The sequence below is a fragment of the Leptosomus discolor genome, chromosome 1 (assembly GCF_034619465.1).
Source record: "Leptosomus discolor isolate bLepDis1 chromosome 1, bLepDis1.hap2, whole genome shotgun sequence".
Taxonomy (NCBI): Eukaryota; Metazoa; Chordata; class Aves; order Leptosomiformes; family Leptosomidae; genus Leptosomus; species Leptosomus discolor.
The window spans coordinates 189,825,562-189,846,604 of record NC_141391.1 but is presented as its reverse complement, the minus strand read 5'-3'; positions in this window follow the sequence as shown (position 1 = coordinate 189,846,604).

The following is a 21,043-nucleotide window of genomic DNA, read 5'->3' as shown; positions in this document are numbered from 1 at the left end:
AGTGATGGCAGTAAACAGAAGATATGCCCTAATTTCTTAAAGCTAAAATGAGTATTTTAGGGGATTTTTTAACCATTAAAAAATTATTGAAGTGGCACTGATTAAGTGACCTTGAAGAGCTATGTAGTTTCAGGTGAGGCACAGTGGCAGGAGGATGCCAAGCCTGAGGAGGTCCACTCCAACACCACTCCCATCAGGCTGTGGCATGGGTTCAGCTCAAGTCACTGCACTTTGTAAGGAGGGAGATGAGAGAGTTTTCAGCAATACAAACCAAGCAGCTAGCACAAATGATGGGAAAAAACTATCTGTGCTCCAGAGCAAGGCTTCTTAGCTTCAAACTTTCTGTGTCTGTACATGACTGGAAACGGAAAGTCTCTGGAGTTTTGAAGCTGTGCAAAAACACACAGTCAGAACAAATAAAGATAATCACCTAGCAATAGAAAAAAAGATTTTCTCTCCAAGAAATACCATGGAATATTTCACCAAAAATCCTATTAGGGTACATAGCGTAAAAATATTCACATCGCCTCCTGTTAGATAAGCAGAAGCTTTAGACAGACACACAGTGACAGTCAACACATTCATGGAGTGCCGAAGCTGCAAGTGTGATATAGGAGCTGGCAAGTTTTCCAGGCTTGGCACACCAGATGAGTGGGTTTACCTTTTTGACCGGGGCTCTCCTACAGCGAAGCAACACAGAGTATCTTGTACAATTTGGCTAATGCAATAAGCTGACAAATAACTACAGGATCCCAACGTGTAAAGGGATTTCCCTTTGCTGTTATCTACTTTCACCATTCCCACATGTTTGAACAATGTCATTCCTCATTTTTTGTTATCTTACTTTTCTTATTAATCTCCACGTTATTAAGCATCAATAAGAAAGAAACAGAAGCAATGAAATTTGACATAAAATCTTTTAATTGACACTAAGGTGTGCCACATTTGTATATGGCTTATTTCTGAGTAACTTTTCACACAGGTGAAATTTAAAAAGAGAGAGCTGAGAGTATACAACCAAATGTTCTGGGCATTACTCTGATGCTTTTTTTTCCTTGAAAATTCAAATGATCCCTGCAGGCAACCGACAACTGCTAGATCTGTGGAATGTGCTCTTTGAACTGTACAAAAGCCTTCAGCCTTTCGTGCATTGCTGCAAACAAAAACTGCCAAGTGTAATTATTTCTCAAATTTAATGTTATGGAAGTGTTGCATCATTTTTTTCACAGCTCTGAGAACAGCTGCAGAAAAATAAAATTTACAGGAGTATTTCCCCACGGAAGTTAGACACTGCATTTATCACCTTTTGTAAACAACTGATACAAATGAACACCAGTCAAATCTCAGACTGTCACTTTTTTTTTGGTGCTCTGACAATTATATGTCTATAGAAAAAAATCAAAGGAGTAAGTGGAAGGAGTCCTCCCAAGAATGGTTTTTTATCCTTTAGCCTTCCTTTTAAGAAAAAAAACCAACCCACCACTTATATCAGAAGAACCAAACAGCTATGAGAGAACAACAGAAGCTTGAAAATTCATAGTTCACTTCCCACTTTTTTCTTATCCTACACTGCTGTATCTAGCATTCCTACAAACATCCACACACTAAAAGGTAACTTGGTAGATATATTACAAAACACAAGCACAGCAGTCTAGATGATCTTGTATGCATCTGTAGTTCTAATAAGAACCGCCTTGGTTTTGAACACAGATGTATTCAACTTGCTGAACTGAAAGCATTTGAACTTTACTCACTGAACACAGACATACTCAGTAATACGACTTTTATTACTGACTTCAGCTATATCTGAGATTTTTAAGCTAAAGACGACATTGAGGTGAAACCAACTGCCCTTAAATAAAAGTTTCCATATCTGAAATAAACGTTACCCAACCATGAAGACGCCCAAATTCAAAACAGTCATTTTTGTTTGGATTGCAGAGAGCAAGCTATTTAGTTCCAGTGTAAACTTCATTACAATTCAAACATGAGGTGGAGCACTGTCTACATGCCAACTAATTCCCAAAGCAGACCTAAGCTCCTAGGTCTCGTCCAGGATCCCTTGCCCACACCCACACGTTCAGTCAGCCACAATATCCTGTTTCAAAGCTGAAGAAGGGACCTGCACACAGCCTGATCCAAGGAGACCAAGCTCTGCCTTCTGGACTCTCCCCCTCAGCCTGAGCAGATTCAGTCATAGCCCATGAAAGTCTCTGAAGACCCAAGCTGTGATATGCAGATGCATGTACCCTCCAAATGTAATCCTTAACTGATATCAATTGAAGATGAACCACTGCGTGACAAAAAAAGAAGAACAAATGAAATACAAGATCCAGAAGGAGATCAAAGGAAAAGGAACCTGACTCTTTAGCTTGTTCACGTGGACAGGGTGGACCAGATGAAGGCATTTAATATGCTTACAGCTCCTTCGGATTCAGTGAGGGCCAAGAATTAGAATAAACCCCTGAGTCTAGCATTTCCAGTTGGTTGCTGTATCTATAGCGAATCCAGTCAGTAGAAGCAATGACATTTTTTTCAAGTACAGAAGGAGGCTAAATACCTGCATCACCTTGCTTGTACCACATCTCTGCTTTAGCCACACTTAAGCTTCACAGGCAAAAGGACATTCTGAATCATGTCCTCTGGCACAAAAACCCCAACAGAATCTGGACCAGAGTAAGCTAGGCACAGCACCTCCAAGCTGCTAAAGAGCTATGCAAAGCAAAGGAAATTAAAAGCCAGAGCCCCAAAGAGATGTTCTCATGAGACAGCTGGGGAGCAAAGCCATTTAATTCATGCATTAAGAAAAAAATAAAAAGGATATGCTGCAACGGCACCAAGGAAGATCAAATTCTTATGCTATTCATACGTATTTAGTGCCACTGCTGAAAGTAAAGCAGCACACAGCATCATGTACTGCTACTTTTTTTTTTTTAATAGCACCATATTGTCATATATTAGGCAAACATCTGCATTCAGAAGGACAATAGGACTGTCTTGCACACAAGCAAAATGTGACCAAGGCACAGGCCACTGCCAGGCAGCAGCCCCAGCCTCACTGAACCCCTGTAGGTGACAGGACACACTCACTTTCAACTGCAGCAAGACACAGCTCTTCAGCAGCAACTTCCAGCAGTGCGAGATGAACATGCTGTAAGCCACGGATTCACCAAGGAAGTTGGTCAGCGGTGCGCTGTGTAATATGCTATCACTGAGTTTCTACAGGTACTATAAAAGGGGTGCCCGAAACTGTGACACTTTACTTTCATTACAGAATTAGAAGAGAGACAAAGTGTTCTGCTTCAGGACAGGCAACACCCCACTGAATACTTTGCAGTCCCCTGGATGATATTCACTTGTTTGCGTCAAGCATGGTCGTGTCTGCTATTTTTAAAATAGAATATATAATTTTTTTTTTAAACTGTCTTTGTGGTAAGTGAATCTTGGTCAAGCTTCAGTGTTAACATGGCTTATACAAACACCAAAGAGCAGACCACAGAACTGCCAGTGATGAACATAATGACATTAAGAAGGATGTGGTCTCCAAGTTCATGGTAAATCAAGCCAATGCAAGCAAAATTTGTAATGGAGAAACTGCAATGAATATTGAATTAAAGGGTGCAGTGGCACTGTTTCTTCTTGTTGATCTTCTTAGCAGGACAGTAAAGAGCAAGATAATAAATATGTTCACGATTTTTTAAAATCATTCCACGTATGAGTGTACTTCACGTTTGCTGCTTTTTAAGAAGACTACACTCTGGGAGGCACAAGAGCTAGGCAGTTGATGCTGCAAAAGAGACACAGTTGTTCCTTTTAAAAAGTTAGAAAATAAGCTGAAAAATAAAAAAAAGTCTGGCATCAAAGCAGATGCTTACAAACACCACAAAATAAATAAAAGCATACTGTATTTTTCCATCAGTTTCTAACATCAGTAAAAAAAATAATCTAAAAATCATTAATTTACCTTTGATATTCTAAAGTTTTTTTCAAATAAATGAAGTAGAACACCTCTTAGTCTTACTACTCTTTCACCTATCAGGCCAGCAAAGGCCAGGTTTTACAAGAGCAAAAGCAGTAGAAAGGTTTGTTGAAAACAAAAAAGGCATGATAAATTCAACTGTTGTAAAGAAAAGAACTTTAATAGTGATTTGCATAACAGAAGTGATGCCTCATTTTCAAGATGTAATTTGTTTCTAAATTTCTTAAACATAGCACTGCTGAGGCCACTCTAGATACCCAGATGCCACAAAGGTAGAAACTGTTTACACCTAACAATTCTTCCATATATTGTTTAAGTGGGAAGTGTAAGAAAGGTATGTGAAAGAAAACATGGGAAGGTAACCTGTTCCTCATGAAGGTTTCCTCAAACTTATAGAAATAAGCCATTCCTCTCTTCAAACAAACATTTCAAACCTGTGGATCCATGTGGAAGCATTAGTGTAACACTATCTTTTGCACTTCCTAAAACATGACTGATTAAAAGAAATCTGACCAAAAAAATTCTGCTCTTGAGTAGAGGGTTTTAATGCCAAACTTTAGCCTAAAGCACATTTCAAAAACCAAATGTTAATCCTTGAGGGGCGGGCAAAAAGGGCTTATGATGGTTTTTCAATTAGAACATTTGTGCCACAAGTGTCTCTAACCTCCTAACCAGAATATCTTCTTTAATCAAATTCCAGGATTCCTGTCAGTAAATAAAAATAACCCAGTGGTTAGCCCATAGCTTTGGTACGGGTAAAGGCCAGTGGACATAGTTCTGATTGAAGTAAGTTAAAATTTTAATACTGTGAAAGACAATAACCAGAAAGAGAGAACTCCCAACTTTCACTAAGAGCTATGATACAAGAATTCACTAATGGTCTCTGCATTCCAGATATCAAGCCTTGTATCATATTTCTGAATTTTTCTTAAAGAAAAAAAGTCAACAAAGCCCACTAGAAGCTGGCCAAATGAGCAACATATCTCAGCCAGAAGGAAGTTAACTATAAAATCAAAGAATAAATGAACCACCAAGACTAACAGTTTCTGGAAGGGGCCCTCCAACTAGAATATGAACGTGGAAACCAGTTACAAATGTAGAAAATGCCTTTAGAAAACAGATCCCCCATAATGAGCCATAGTTAGTTCAAAAGGAAATCTCCCGTCCTCTGCTCATTTTTTATCTTATCCTGTAAGTTCCTCCCAGTCCAAATGTATTTCTCTTCTGCGGGCTGTCAAGGTTGTCAAGAAGAGGGCCATGTGTTTTGCAGAAGAATGGCCAAAGTTGAGAAGATTCATGGACTAAAGAGAATTTAAGGTCAGAAAGGACCACTAGATCATCAAGTCTGACTTCCTATAATATCACAGAATATAAAATTTCAGGCAGTTACCTTATTATTGAGCCCAAACACTTAGAGTTGATTAAAGAATGAATTCTGTTTTAGCTAAAACAATTGTTTCATGTCATGCTTTTTCTGTACTAGATTAAAGAGCTCTTTACAGCACCAGATATTTTCTCTCTGTGAAGGTATGCTGTAATTAAGTCACTTCTCAAACATCTTTTTGATAAGGTAAACAGACTGATCTCCTTAAATATTTCACTGCAAGGCAATTTTCAAGCTCTTAAATCCGTTTCATAATTGTTTGTGGCACCACCTCTAATTTTCCAAAAGGTTTTTTCGTTTTAGATGTGGCCACAAGAACCATAAGCTGAAATTCAGTCTGTTTATCAATGCAGTATAAAAAGATAAATTCACATCTTTGCTGACATTTGGTTGCCTGTACATCCAGCACAGTTCCTTCCCTGTTGCATAGCATACTGTGTTTTCTCTCCTCAGAAAAAAAGATTACGCAAGTGAGATTTTTTTGTGACACTGTGCAAGCAAGTATCAGCAGAACTTGGCAATAATAAGTAAACTTAACTATCTGGTCATCTTTTTAGAAAGGAGACAGCAGGACACAGGCTATCCAGAAATGCATTGGCAACCATTTTTCAGTAAAGAAACCAAGGAAAACACTTAAAGCAAAAACCGTTTTAGATTCTACTTCAACCATCAACCTTCAACTCACTGGAAACGTGAAAACTGAGGGCAGCTTGGTTTAAAGAAATTGTAACACAGAGAATTCCCATTTCTAAGGAAGGGAAGGAGAAGAGAAAATAGGAGAACAAAGCCAACAGCGATTACAGTAGAGGACTTGGATAAACGCACCGGTGGCCAAGATCCTGTGAAAGGTAACTCGAAGGGAACAAGAAAGAGTTCAAGAGAGTTGGCAGTTCCATAAAGGAATAACATTTAAGGCATCAGAGCAAACTAAGTAAATGCTGAAAAAGGCTAAATCACAAACTCATCAAGGTCCTGCAACTTAAGGAGAGTACAGATCCACGAATGCAAGTAGGCAAGAGAGGAAACCATGAAAATACAGGGACAAAGTCAGAAGGGTAAAAACAGAAGGTGAAATATAACTTCCAAAGAGATTGAATTAGTAGCAAGAAAGCATTTTTAACATTCCTTAATAGTAATATGAAAATTCAAGAAAGAGTTGATCAGGCTACTTGCAGAAGATACAAAGACAAATATACTGTGCTTAGCCTTTTATATAAAAGACAAGTACAATTTGATAGCTAAAACCAGTGACAAAGAGGATAAAAAATTAAGAGTAGAACAAAGAAAACATATGAAGAGACACTTCAGTAAATTAGATGCCGTCAGCTCAGCTCAGTCTAATCAAGCTCATACTTAGGATAGGTAAGCACATGATGTTGGTTCGGGCTGAGAAGCCGGCTGAAGAATGCCAAACCAATGCCTGACTGCACTGAAACTTTGCTAACCTGTCATTTATAGATACTTAAACCAAACCAGTGAAAATATAAGACATTAAAATAATCTTTATTTTTGAAATTTATTTTTAACTCAAATCAATCCAGTGACTAAGGTTTCTACCCTTATTCCTATAAACAGCTGCATTGCCTCAATGGCCTTTGGCCATTCAACTGCAGTGCAAGGGGCTCTAGGAGAATTAACTGAAATTCTCCCAATATCATTAGTGAATTTTCAGAACTTTTATTAGAGAATGGATGAAGTTCCAGAACAATGAGAAGGGAAAAAAACAGTGCCTGTCTTAAAAAGGTGAAAAAAAGAGGAGGTAAGGAATGACAGACTTGTCCAATTAGTTTCAGTTCCTGGAATAGTCTTGAGAAAAACAAGACCAACAAGATTTTTTTTTTTTTCATTTTTACAACAAGAAAATAAATACCTGCCAATATAGTCTTGTCATGAGCAAAATCTGGCAATCCAATTAAATTTCTCCTTCAACAGAGAAATAGTTTGTGAATGAGAAAGAAGCAGTGGATGACATATAAAAAGAAGTGGATGACTCACGAAAAGAGCTAAGGAAACAAAGACTAAATTAATTAAACTATCTTAAGGCAAATAGAAAATGTGTTCAAAAATTTGATGTAGAGACTAGTAATGAAAGAAGGATATTATGAATGGGGTTCAACAGGGGTGCATCGTCTGGTGAACTGGGCATTTTCTCTCATAACTTGAGATGGTGAAATGATCATCCATATAGAAACTGTACTTTTAAAACTCTCAGATGATGCTAAGTTTGAAAGAAAGACAGGAAAACATTTGTCCTTCCTCTATGGGGTTCACCAAAAGTAACAGGAAATGTCATTTAATTAAAGATGTACACACATAAAAATGTATTTTAATAATTTTAAAGAGTTATTAAGAACCACAGGTCAGTTCTGAAGCAGCTGAACTCATGCTTACACCAAACCCAGTTTAGAACACATAATCATTCAATTGTATGGCATCAACACATAGCAACAACAGCTCAATCAGAGCACTGCACTTACACCTATGTTTCAAATTATATCTTATTTTGGTCTTAACTGTCTTTCTCCAGCAGATTTTTCTCAACTGTGCATTAAGTGATACATAACAGAGGGCCACAGACATAGCCTGGAAGATGTCAGATACTCAGTTCTGACCACCCCACCCTTTGAACACATTGTACTACCAACTGTTGGTGATTCTTGGTCGTAACTGCTGGAACAGAGCGAGTCAGAACTTCCATCAGTATTAGGATACTAAAGGCATAACTGACAGCAGATTCCAGCTTGCTGGGATATTACCAGTGAATTTTCGGGGGGCATGTGGACACGTGGAAAACACCTCACTCATCCTACCTGTGTAGCTGAATGCAGGCTGTACATTGCCTGCCCAGCCACAAAGGCTTCAGATTACCCTCACCCTCAACTCCTGTTCCTGCAGATGCCACTCTTCTGCCTCAACTGGCAAGCTGATTTTTTGTCTAGGCAGCATGATCAGTAAGGAGCTGCTACCAAGGGGCATGTCAACTCATGCACCTCATGTTGCACAGCCAACATTTTGGCAGGTGTGTCACCACAGAAAAGCAGGGATGCTCTGCTGACATTCTCCCTGCCAGAATGCAGTATCCATGTCATAGGACCATCCCAGAGGATCGTCTGACAATAGTCATTGGGATAGGCTGCCCAGGGAGGTGGTTGAGTCACCATCCTCTAATATGTTTAAAGGTCATTTAGATGTGGTGCTTGGTGATACGATTTAGGAGTGTACTTGGTAGAGTAGGGTTGATGGTTCAACTTGATGATCTCAAAGGTCTTTTCCAACCTGAATGATTCTATGATCCAGAGATAATTTAATGTCTTCCCCATGGGACCACTGGACACGGCCCAGATGGCTGTTGCGAGTGCTGTGCAACAGCAGCCTGCAAAAGCAGATACAGCTACCATAACTGTGCTATATTAACCGAGCTACAGCAATGCTGTACTAGAGGCCCATGAGGAAAATGTGAGTTTGGACTGATGCCTATTTATTTGAGGCAACATAGAATACATTGGATGAATGGCGGCAATTTGCTTTGTATGTACTGAGAGATGTAGGTGTTTGGTTAATAAAGTAACAAATATAAAATATACTTTTAGAAATATGCCTACAATTATGGAAGCACAGAAACTTCAAAAATATGTTATGCGAATACATTTTAGTGAAGAATTTAGGCAAGACATCTCAGAAGACAAGAATAAATACATGAATTGATTACATTTTGAAAACACAAGCTACGGAGACCTAGATATATAATATTTGTTATTCCTTATCATTGAGGTAAAATATTAGCAAAACTATAAAACGAAACTAAATGGCTTCCTATTTTTGTGCATATTGAATGAAAGATGCTCTTTACCTTCCGAGATGAAATTGTTTCCTCGCATTTCCACGATCTGATTCTATCCTGATCATCTATTTGATCTTCTTTACCAGATCATACAGAACAAGCAGAAGAAAAAAAAACATTTCCCAAGGCATTGGCTGTCAAGGTATTAAAAACTAGTGCTTCTGGATTTCATATCCAGATGTTTCCTAGACACCCTCCGTTCTTCTGTCCATCTTTGATGCATATGTAGTGTGATCAAGTCAATGCTGCTACTGAAACCTAGAATTTTGCATTTCTCAAAGGCAGCCCAAATGTTGCATCTACAGGGTTTTTTGCATTTAATTTCTTAGGTTCCTTTTAGGGCAAAAAAAGGAAAAAGTCCTTAAGGCAATATAAGCACTTAATCCAACTCAAATACTAAAGAGGACATAACCTTTTAAATCATCTTAAATATTTACGATGCCATAAGCTCTTAAACTTCCTGGAATACTTAGCCTTCCTTAAAACCTCGCAGTACTCAAAGTCCCTAGAGCAACATAAGCACCTAAACTGCTTCAAATCCTTCCAAAGGACACAACCTTTAAACCAACGTTCAAGGTCTAATTTTAAGGAATATTTTTGTTTCTTCAGGCACAATTCTGCCTGGTTTTGTCCACAAATCAAGTAGCTATTTAAGTACTATTCATATGCTTCCCTTGACACAATACTTTCATCTGATGGAAGACATATGCATGGAAAAGACGTGGAGCACCCTGCCACACTGGGAAAGTCAACACAAGTAATGGAAAGGATTTCCTTGGTCCTAAACCTGGCCAGCATTCAGCTTCACAGAAAGAGAAGTAACAGAAACACAAGACAGACACTGAAGCCTTCACAGCACTTTGTTCATTCCTTTAAGCAATATCTGACAATGAATCATGACAAGTTCATAATATTTCACCATCACTTACGGTAGCAATCAAGAAATTACACAACTGACACCTGCAACAAAAGCAGCAGACATGATCTCTGGTGCAGCAGTAAGTATTAAGAATAGAGCCAGTATACAAGCCACATTTAAGAAGTACTCAGCTAACACGCACAAAACCACACACTGCTTCAGGACCTTAACTCTTCAGGATGGTGTTGCCCCCGCCTCTGTCCATTTTCTAACCTGATTTATCTTTTTATCAACTGGGTGGTGAACTTAAGTCACTATTTCCTTCCTCCATAACCTTTCAGATAGGTCTGGAGTGAACAGAAAAGCCTTTCAGAGTAAAAGAATCTTACACACACAAGTTTGAGAAGCAAAGGACCTTCCCCTTCCTGAATTTGCTGGTTTGGGCTTTCAATGTTTCCTATAGCCTAGGAAGGGAATTGTTCATGTCTCACTCTAAAGGATATTCCATTCTTGATTCCAAGAATGAGTGGAGCATTAAGTAAGTGAAACATTACTGCCATATATGGTCTCAAGCAACTGAGAAAAATTACAAATACTTCAGGTTTTTTTAATTTTGAAATTCATATGACAGGTAGTAAATGGGAGGTCAGAGTCATGTTGCTCACCCTCAGGAAGTAAATAAAGGCAAAGCTGTCTATCTTCAGAGCATACTTAAAAATCCACATTTGCAAGACTTCTGAGTGATAAGTAAAGCCACTGAATATATGCAATTTTTTAAAAATTATTTTTACATGAACCATAAACCATGTCAATAAAAGTGCATCAACGAATAAACCACTTGAAACATACAGCTCAGTATTAAAAAATTTACCATTATGTTGATGTCTCAACATCTCAAAAATCTCAATGTTTGAAGAGTCTGTGTTTATTGTGAGCCTGGTGAGCAAATACAACATTGTGCAAAACACTATAAAGTCCATTTTATTAATTTTTCCATCTTCTTTGTACCTTTACCGTCTTACCAATGAAATCAGTTGATGTTCAAATAGTTGACTACCATCGCACAGTGGCTGGTCTAATACTACTGACAGTTAATGGCCATTTCATAACTAATGCCTTTCTGCCGTTCAACTAGTCTCAAATTGTGTTCCAACTCTTCTTTTTCTCCTTGTCTTTGGTCTTTTTTATACATATTGACAAACTGCCTACTTTCTTACATCCATGATACTCAGATTCACCTTGAGCACAAAAAGGTACAAAATGTTCAGCTATTTGAGTCAGTGTGACTATTTAAAAAATAATGCAAAAATGTGTCAAATTTTAAATTATAAAACAAGCTACAGTGGACAAAAATATTGGCTTTTGAGTAAGCTCTAAACATAGTATTTGGATTTTTACCTTTGGTGTTTCAGAAATATAATCTTACTGTTTCACAGTATACTACCAGAGTAACTACCTACTAACTCAGTTTGAACAGCACAGGAACTGGTAAGTCATTAACTCAGTGCTATGCATAGTGTCATGGAAACAGAATATTGGCTGATGGACCAAAAGCAAAGACTTTGAGAACTCAGAGCTCATGAATCATGGTTAAGTGTCCAATGAAGAACTACAGATACCAGCATATAGCAATCTCATTTACAAACACTGACTAGGATAGAAACACACCAGAACTGCACACAAGATTAGAAACCTGAGCACAAAGCAGTGAGACTCTATTTAGAAAAGCAGACTAAATGCTTCATCTTACAAGCAATGAGGACAGCAGTACATACTACAATCGATGTCCTGTCCAATGAACTACCTCATCAATGTCGCTGTTACGAGCAGTACTCTTTACTATGTGCCATATTAAATTCAGCATAATACACATATACTTGTGCGTGTGTGTGTGTGCGCATGTGTGTGTATATATATATATACACATACATACACACCCCACAATTTATTACAATCCAGAAGATGATAGATTACTATGAAAAGATACTCAATTTTTGGCTTTCAGTATTAGCTTCCATTTTTTTCCTAACAATGCAACTTCGATAACGCTTTATTTATCATATAACCATAAAAAAGGCAGTTGAAAAGGATAGCCCCCTACAGGTCATACAGTTCTCCTCTTTAAGATACCCGTTTAAAGTCCCTTAGAAATGTGAATAGAGAAGGTAAGACCAAAAATTCACACCACCACCCTTTAAATGACAGCTTTAATGGAAATAAGACTAGAAAAAAACAACTCCTGCTTCAGTACAGTTTTAAACATACAGAATAATATATGTGGCCCTCTGGACATATAAGTACACGGTAATATTTGAAAACATTTTAATTTCAGAAGAGACCTCTATAGTTACAGACTCTAATCCACTATCTAAGCAAAAATTGGAAATATTACATTACTTACAGATAAGAAAGGGGGTTTTTTACAGATTTCTTATGCAACGATCCCTGTGGTCTTATTTAACCAAGAAAACTCCTATATTAGGAAACAGCGGAGCCCTACAAGATTGGTCTTGTACAGCAGAACAGCTAGAGCCAAGCACTTCACACCCATGTAACATGTGCTTCAAGACACTTATTTTGTACTACTGCATACATTTGGTCCATTTTTGGAGTACTTGCTAGTGTTTCGCTTCATCATCAGGAACACTCAAAGGGAACAGGCTGCCCAGAGAGGTTGTGGAGTCTCCTTCTCTGGAGACATTCAAAACCCGCCTGGATGTGATCCTGTGTGATCTACCCTAGGTGGTTCTGCTCTGGCAGGGGGGTTGGACTAGATGATCTTTCACGGTCCCTTCTAACCCCTAACATTCTGTGATTCTGTGAAGCTGGTTATCCTGATACTTCTGAAGTGCAGTCCTGATCTGAACTTGAAATACTAACAGAGATGCTACCAAAGCCTATTACTACTAACATGATAACCATTTTCTATTCTAGGCATAAGACCATGTTAATTTTGGTTTGTATGGCAGTTTGTAAAGATACCTTTTTTTTTTTCTGTGGCAGATTTGTATCTTTTATCTCTTCAGACAACTGAGTATTTCCAGCCACATGCAGGGACTCTGCTTCATAAGCCAACTCCAGCATAGGAGCAACTCATTTGCAGACAATGAAGAGCTTTGGAATTTAGCTGTAGGGCTTCAAACCAAATTTCTCCAAAGACACAGAAGGTCTCAACTTCAAAATACCCAAAGGCCTCTATTTCATCACGAATTTTAGAGGACTTTACAGTAATGTATGCATGTTAGGGGATTTAAAATGGTAAACTTCAACATACATGCACTAAATTATTGCAAAATCAATTAAAATTCATCCAGAAAAGTTTGATCAGAGTCACTGATTTTTGCAGTTGAAAAAGTACAAGTACATCTTTTACTAACATATGGCTAGGGATTGCTCATGTGAGACTGTACAGTTTCAGATAGTTCATCTGGAGCCCATCTCCCCCATGTTCAACATTTTCATCAGAAACAAGAACTAAGAGATAATGACCTCTTGGGGAAGGCTGATGACCTTGATTCTGCTCTTAGTAACTGTCTCAGAAATCATTTATCATATCTCACAAAAATACAGGTATAAGATGCACCTTGAGAATCAAAATACCATTTAACTGCTCCACTGAAGAGCTCTTTCTCCCTGAAAGACCTTGTGACAGACCATTTTTTCCCCTGAGCAAAGATACCAGCTAAAACTGTGATTCTTTCTCTGTCAGAGTAAAATTAGGGAAAGGAGGTGGAGAGAAAGGGGATCACATTTTAGTTTTATTCCACTGATGCTGCTGCCTGTCACTAAAAGATGAAGGGCTGAAATCCCATCAGTCTGGATTTGCAGATCTGAGGATGAAGAATTAGTATTTTTCTGTTTTTGCAGAAAACTCCTTGATGTATGGCTCCATTATTGAATGTTAACAGCTGCAGTTTAAATTACAAATGAGGTTCTATTAGCATAACCCGTACTTGGTTTCTATTTAAAAATACGATTTTAGCCAAAATTGTGTCAGTTGAGAACCTACATGTTTTCATTTGTTGCCACAGATGAAGGAGAGAAGCCATTTTATATTTCATTACAGCAAAATATGAGGTCTAGAATAGCAAAAACATTAAAGAATACATTTAGGATACTATTGATATTTCATTCAACAAAAGGGCCAAGAGGTAAGTGAATGGTCCTTAGCAATGGTGTAGAAAAGAAGGCCTTAAACAGGCAGCAGTGCTGATGGGGCAAAACACCAAAATGTCTTTTACAGTTGTCTCTCCAAACGAATTAAGACGATTATTCAAAAAGCCCTAAATTGCATTGTGGAATAACTGTTTAATTAGTTTTGGTTTCCATCATGGATGTTTTCATCAAAATATGCTACAGAACAGATGGTTTCTGCTCTTATACTTTGCAACTATAGTGTTTGTGCAACTACTGTCTTGCCCTTGAAAAGCTGTTTGTGTTTAATGTATCTCATACCGAAGATTTTAACACATATAAATACACTGGTTTTCTGACATATACATGTATCAGCATACCAGAACTCATGAAATTGTTACTCTAAATGGCCAGGTTCCAACTGCACTGTGTTTGCACAGTGTTATCTGCTGTAATATTACACAGCGCTTCAAATTGTACAATAGCAAGTGACGACAGTATTTGTTTCAGGGATCTGAAATTAACTCTTTTCAATGTGAAGCAGTCAAAAACATCACCTTCATCACAGAGCACAGTCAAGGTCTGGGCACGATCCCCACATGGCTCAGGGGAATGGCAGATGTAACTCAATGGCAGAATACAAAGAGACCCAGCTGCCAAAGCCAACTATCACTGCAAGCAGCCAGACAATTTCAGATGATTTTGGGGTTGGGATGCTTATGCTGGAGTTACTGTTTGCCTGTACCAAGTCAATCCATTTCTCTGTGCATTAACACCTCTGCGTCGAAAATACTGATCAGGATATATATGACTGAAGCCTCCTCAATGACCTGTGTGCAGCAAAGGCATGGTAACCAACACACATTAAAAATGATACCGTATTTCTGCATTCAGCCCATTTAATGATTTAAGTAGTCTTAGCAGTACTCCACAGGGGGTCAGGGTGATACTTAATTCATTAATGTTTCTATAACATTCTTTGAAATCCTCAGATGAAATGCAGTGTATTATTACTATTATTATATATGTCATGGCTTATGCCCCAAAGGGTCTCACCATGCTTTGTTAACTGTATACAAGAATCCCTTCATTACCATTCAAATGCTCCTACCTCTGAAGCATAACACCGCAGCTGTTTACCAACAGACAGTAATCCTATAAAAACATTTACTGATCTTATACGAAGAATACTGTGTTCCATTACAAATGCATGTTTTATACCATCTCCAATTCCTGAAAGGCTCAATGCTAGGGAACTGTAACTGCATGCAGGAGAATACCAGAGTCTATAAAATCAGCACCTGCTTAGCTCGCACCCTTATTTAGTCTATCACCCATTTTTTACTCCCTTATACCACAAGAAAGATACCTCAAATTAAACTCATACAACTCCATCTCTCACAAAGTAGAAAACGAAAAAATTGACAGTCGGAATGGGCATAAGGTCCAATTAATCAATGCTCTCAGCCAAGTAATTCAAGCATCTAACCGTCCAAAACCCACTGGAGACAAGAGAGCTTATATAGGCTAAAGAAATGAAGACATGCTGGTAAAAGATTTTCCTTCCTCTCTTGTCTGCTTTGCAACTTAAGACAAGATGCACACAGGTAGTTTTAGAAAAACTATCAATACATATTTATACCTTGTAAAAATGCCTGCAACAATCAAAACATCTTTCGCATTTGAAACTTAAGGTTGTCTTTAAATTTTGAGTCAGATCAACAGCGCAATGGGAACTTGATTCACTACCTATGTGGAATGGGATTGACCCCATGTGGAATTTTCTGTTATTAAAATAACCCTGCTGATTTAGATGCCTGTGCTGTGGACAATATCTGCTCTGTTAATTTTGATGCAGTCATTAATGAGTTTATTTAACAGATACTCCTCAGCTTTCTATACTCATATTCATTCACGGGACCCAGACATTCTCAGCCTGTTGGATCTACTCAGTTTGAACCCTCTAACAGGGTCAGGAGAAAACGTCAATCATAAAATCTATAGTTCAGCACAAATACGCACAGTCCTTCACTACTCAAACATCCTCTGTTTAGTGGCACCTTGGCTGAACTGCCCTTTTCATTTTCTCAGAACTAGGATCTTTTTGGTGGATTTTTGTGATAAGGCACAAAATCCCATTCAAAACTAAACATTCTTAAAGTAGCAGAAGGATACGAATATTACAAATCCAACTCAAATAAAGCCAGACAATCATGAAAAAAAATAAGCCTATAAAACATGTATCAGCTACATGAAGAGCCAGCTTGTCAGCTTCAGTGAAGTTCTGCGTATTTACCAGTGAGAATCTTGGCCAGCAATTACTGATATGACAGTATTTCTAATGGAAATATTTTGTTCATGTTTACAGCCAGTTTACATGGCTTACTGATACTGAGATACAAACACTGGTGAATGCTATTTTGTGCAAATATTGTATATAGAGAGGGACAAAGAGAAAAATCCTAAAAATTATTAATATAAGATAGCTTTCCTTCTCTAAGCACTTCCTTTAGGCCAATTTGTAAGTACTCTTTTAAAAAAAAAGAAACCCCTTCCTCCGGTTGAATGTAGATTCCAGGAGTCAGGTATTCCCTGTAGTTTTACGCTGTTAAACATGCATTCTACTACTATGCAATACTGAACTAAATGTACCACATTTTAAGTAACAATGAAAAGACAGAAACAAAATGAAAGATGCATCCCAGCTACAAAACATAATACTCAAAACAAAATTAAAATAGAAAGAAAAATTTGATACACCCCAGTGAGGTTAATCAGTCAGCTGACTGTGGAAGTGGAAGCCGTAAGTGGAAGCACAGAAATACTGCTTACTACAAGTAATCATGTGCGTTTCTCCTAAAACAGGACAAGTATAATACTGAGAACATCTTTGAAGCATATTCTACTCTTGTCCACAGTTTCATCACAGTGATGTTAAGAACACGTATGAAGCAAGTCTAGGCAAGCCTAGCCATCCAAAGTAATAATTCAAATACATGATAATTAGCCACAAAAAGACATCTAATAAGTTACACTATAATTTCTTTGTCATATGCCTATATTTTAACTTAAAAAAAAAATAGAAACAATGTACATTTCTTCTAATGCCTTTTAGACCTGTTCAACTATTCCATGGCAAGAAAGTGCTCCTCACATACAACCCTTATCCATAAACACTGGAACTGAGCAAGGTGCTATGTTATCATCCAATGTTAGGTGATGCAGTTGCCATTACTCAAATGTAGACAGCAGTTTAGATTTCTAAAGGTACCTACAATACTTAAATACAAATGGAAAATGGCATTTCATCACAATCTCATTTAATAGAACTCATTATCAATATTAGTTGATAGTAGAGCAATCTTCTTCAAACTGGAAGGTCACCTCATTACTTGCTTTTAAAAATTAGGAAAAAGCACATTTTCGTCTGTTATATTAGCACCAGATTTTTTTCAGTCTTTTATTGCTAGCTATACTAAAGTAACAATGCCAGAATCTCATGATACATACCTTTTCTTATTTTACTAGAAAGTATGTAATGACATAGAATTAAAACAACTGCATTTCTCAACCTAGCGACAATACATAAGAAGAAAAAAATCAAAATCTATTGATATTTCTAGCTAATATTAAAATGGCATTTGAAGAGCATTTTAAATGGTTACATACAATGTCTAAGCAATATGGAAAATGTCCTTTTAATAAGCTTGTATATATCAACATAGCCACAAAGAAGTAATTTTTAAAATAATTTTTGTTTACTCCTGTGAAAGCAGGATGTTTTTGTCAATGTCAATGGTAACATTCCTGCCTCTTAAGTCTCACATTATGTCACATGAGATGGAATTTATCTGCCTTAACATTTAATAGAAAAGTTAGACGTCTAAATTTATACAGGTCACTTTATACTTCTCTTCTTGTCAGTGACAAGAAACAGGCATCTCCAAAGGATGAATCATCTCATCTTAAGATAGGCATAAAGAGGCTACGGGAATCCTCCCCTGCAAGCCTCCATCTCTCTTCACTGACTAAAGAAGTCCCTCAGGGGTCCATACTGGGACCAGTGCTGTTTAGTATCTTCATCAATGACATAGATGGTGGGATCGAGTGCATCCTCAGCAAGTTTGCCGACAACACCAAGCTGAGTGGTGCAGCTGACACAGCTGAGGGACGGGATGCCATCCAGAGGGACCTGGACAAGCTTGAGAGGTGGGCCTGTGTGAACCTCATGCAAGGTCCCGCACCTGGGTCGGAGCAATACTCAGTATCAATACAGGCTGGGGGATGAAGGGATTGAGAGCAGCCCTGCCGAGAAGGACTTGGGAGGTACTAGTGGAAAAAAAGCTGGACATGAGCTGGCAACGTGCGCTCATAGCTCAGAAGGCCACCTGTATCCTGGGCTGCAACAATAGAAGTGTGGCCAGCAGGTCGAGGGAGATGATCTTCCCCCTCTACTCCACTCTGGTGAGACCCCACCTGCAGTGCTGCACCCAGTTCTGCAGCCCCCAGCACAGGAAAGACATGGACCTCCTCAAGCAGGTCCAGAGGAGGGCCACAAAGATTATCAGGGGGCTGAAGCACCTCCCCTATGAGGACAGGCTGAGAGAGTTGGGGTTGTTCAGCCTGGAGAAGAGAAGGCTCCAGGGAGACCTTATGGCAGCCTTTCAATAATTAAAGGCGGCCTACAAGAAAGATGGGGGCAATCATTTTAGCATGGCTTTTGCGACAGGACAATTAAGTAATGGTTTTAAACTAAAAGAGGGTAGATTTAGGCCAGATATAAGGAAGAAATTTTTTAAAACGAGGGTGGAACAGGCTGCCCAGAGAGGTGGTAGAAGCGCCATCCCTGGAAACATTCAAGGTCAGGATGGACGGGGCTCTGAGCAACCTGAGCTGAAGATGTCCCTGCTCACTGCAGGGGGGTTGGACTAGATGAGCTTTAAAGTTCCCTTCCAACCCAAACTATCGTATGATTCTGTGATTCTATAGTGACCAGCTCATATTTACAATGCCTATGTTTCAGACAGCTAACATCAGGGGAAATTAATCCCACTCTTTACATCCTTCTCAAAGAGTACAAACAAAAAGTAAGCGTGAGATGCAGAAAAACAGAATTCTCAACAAGCATAAAAATCAAAATACACTGTCCCAGAAAAATTAAAAAAACAAGACCCTTTTGTGAAAATAACAGGGGATCTGTACATTTTAAATGTCACACAGTGTTTGATCTCCAAGCCAGGACAGACTCAATCATTCCTAGGAGCTTAAGAATACACAGAGAATATTTTCAGAATATGCTGACAAAGTAATATGCCTCTTCTGATTATGAGTAAGCAGCAATTTTCAAAAGCTTATAATTCAGTGCAATAAGGATAGACGTTCAGAAGCATGGCAAAAGGCACATCTTATAACCCATTAAAGCTTCACTTTCAAATTTCAAGTCCTTGCTCAACAGCAAAGCAGACAGTTCCTAGACCTTTTTTTACAACATTTTTTTTTTCCATTTTCAGAAATGATACACCCATCTCACAGAAGCTTTTGCAAAGACATTCAGCCTATAGCAAAACTGTGGACAGAAAATGTCTGCCAAACTAATCAAAGCTGAAATTCAAGAAAACTGGCATTTGAGGAGAGCTCCTTTTTCATGAGTTTTTTTAAAACACAAGGAAGCCCTTGAATCACACATTTGTAGAAGACTATATTGTGAAGATTCACTGTACATTTGCCCAGTTTTTACATGTTTACATTGGCATCCACTTGAATTATGCACTGTCCCAGAATGGTCACTTGCAAGTACCTGAAAACAGCTTATAATGAAATCATTAGGCTGCTTCATGTGTCTCATTGACCTCTGACAAGACTTCAGGAAGAAAGTTATTTCTGTTGTGGATTAATGGATCTCTCCTCCAAGGCTTTGGCTTTTTCTTTTCAAACACAAAATGATACTAAAAATGTATCTTCCTTTCCATGGTTCAAGTGAAAAAGATACTAATTTTAAGTATCTAAAATCCCCATCATGTGACTGTCTACATCACGCGAATTATGGTGCTAATTCATAGCTAAAAAATATTTTCACAGACCTCGATGTGATTTTCATAGCTATATTCACAAGTCTTTAAATATAATTTAACACATTTTAGAAAGTTTGCAACTTCTGCCATCTCTCTTCTTTAGCCAAAACTTAAGTAAAAGCCTAAACTAAATAGCTACATACCTTAAAATAAGAAAAAAAAAATTTAAAATAGCAGAATCTTGTATGATTTTGCTTACCTATAAATATTCCCAGAATCACAGAATAGCTGAGGTTGGAAGGAACCTTGGGAGATCATCTGTCGAAGCAGGGTCAGATGGAGCAGGCTGCTTGTCAGCGTGTCCCCCTGGGTTTTGAGTATCTCCACGGATGCAGATTCTACAGCCTTTCTGGGCAATCTGCTCCGGTGTTTGACCATCCTCAAGGTAAGGAAGTTCACACGGAATTTTCTGTATTCAATTTGTACCTGTTGCCTCTCATCCTGTCACTAAGAGCCAATGAGAAAAGTCTGGTTCTGTCTTCTTTACTCCCTCCCATCAGATATTTAATGTGAGAATGAAATGTTATTCAGTATTTTACTGTTCAGGAGAGGCAAGGATCTTGTGCCTAAATTAGTCCAACTGCTAATCATACGATATCACCCGACCCACACATCATGCTTGGTGCTACATGAAATCAGGCTAGCATTTTTAAGATTCAGAAATTATGTATGTATATATGAATTATACAGTATCATGCCTACACTATAAATTACTATAAGGCACCTGCTTACTGGCTAGCCACTTGTGACCATTTCCTGGGTTTGGAGATATGAA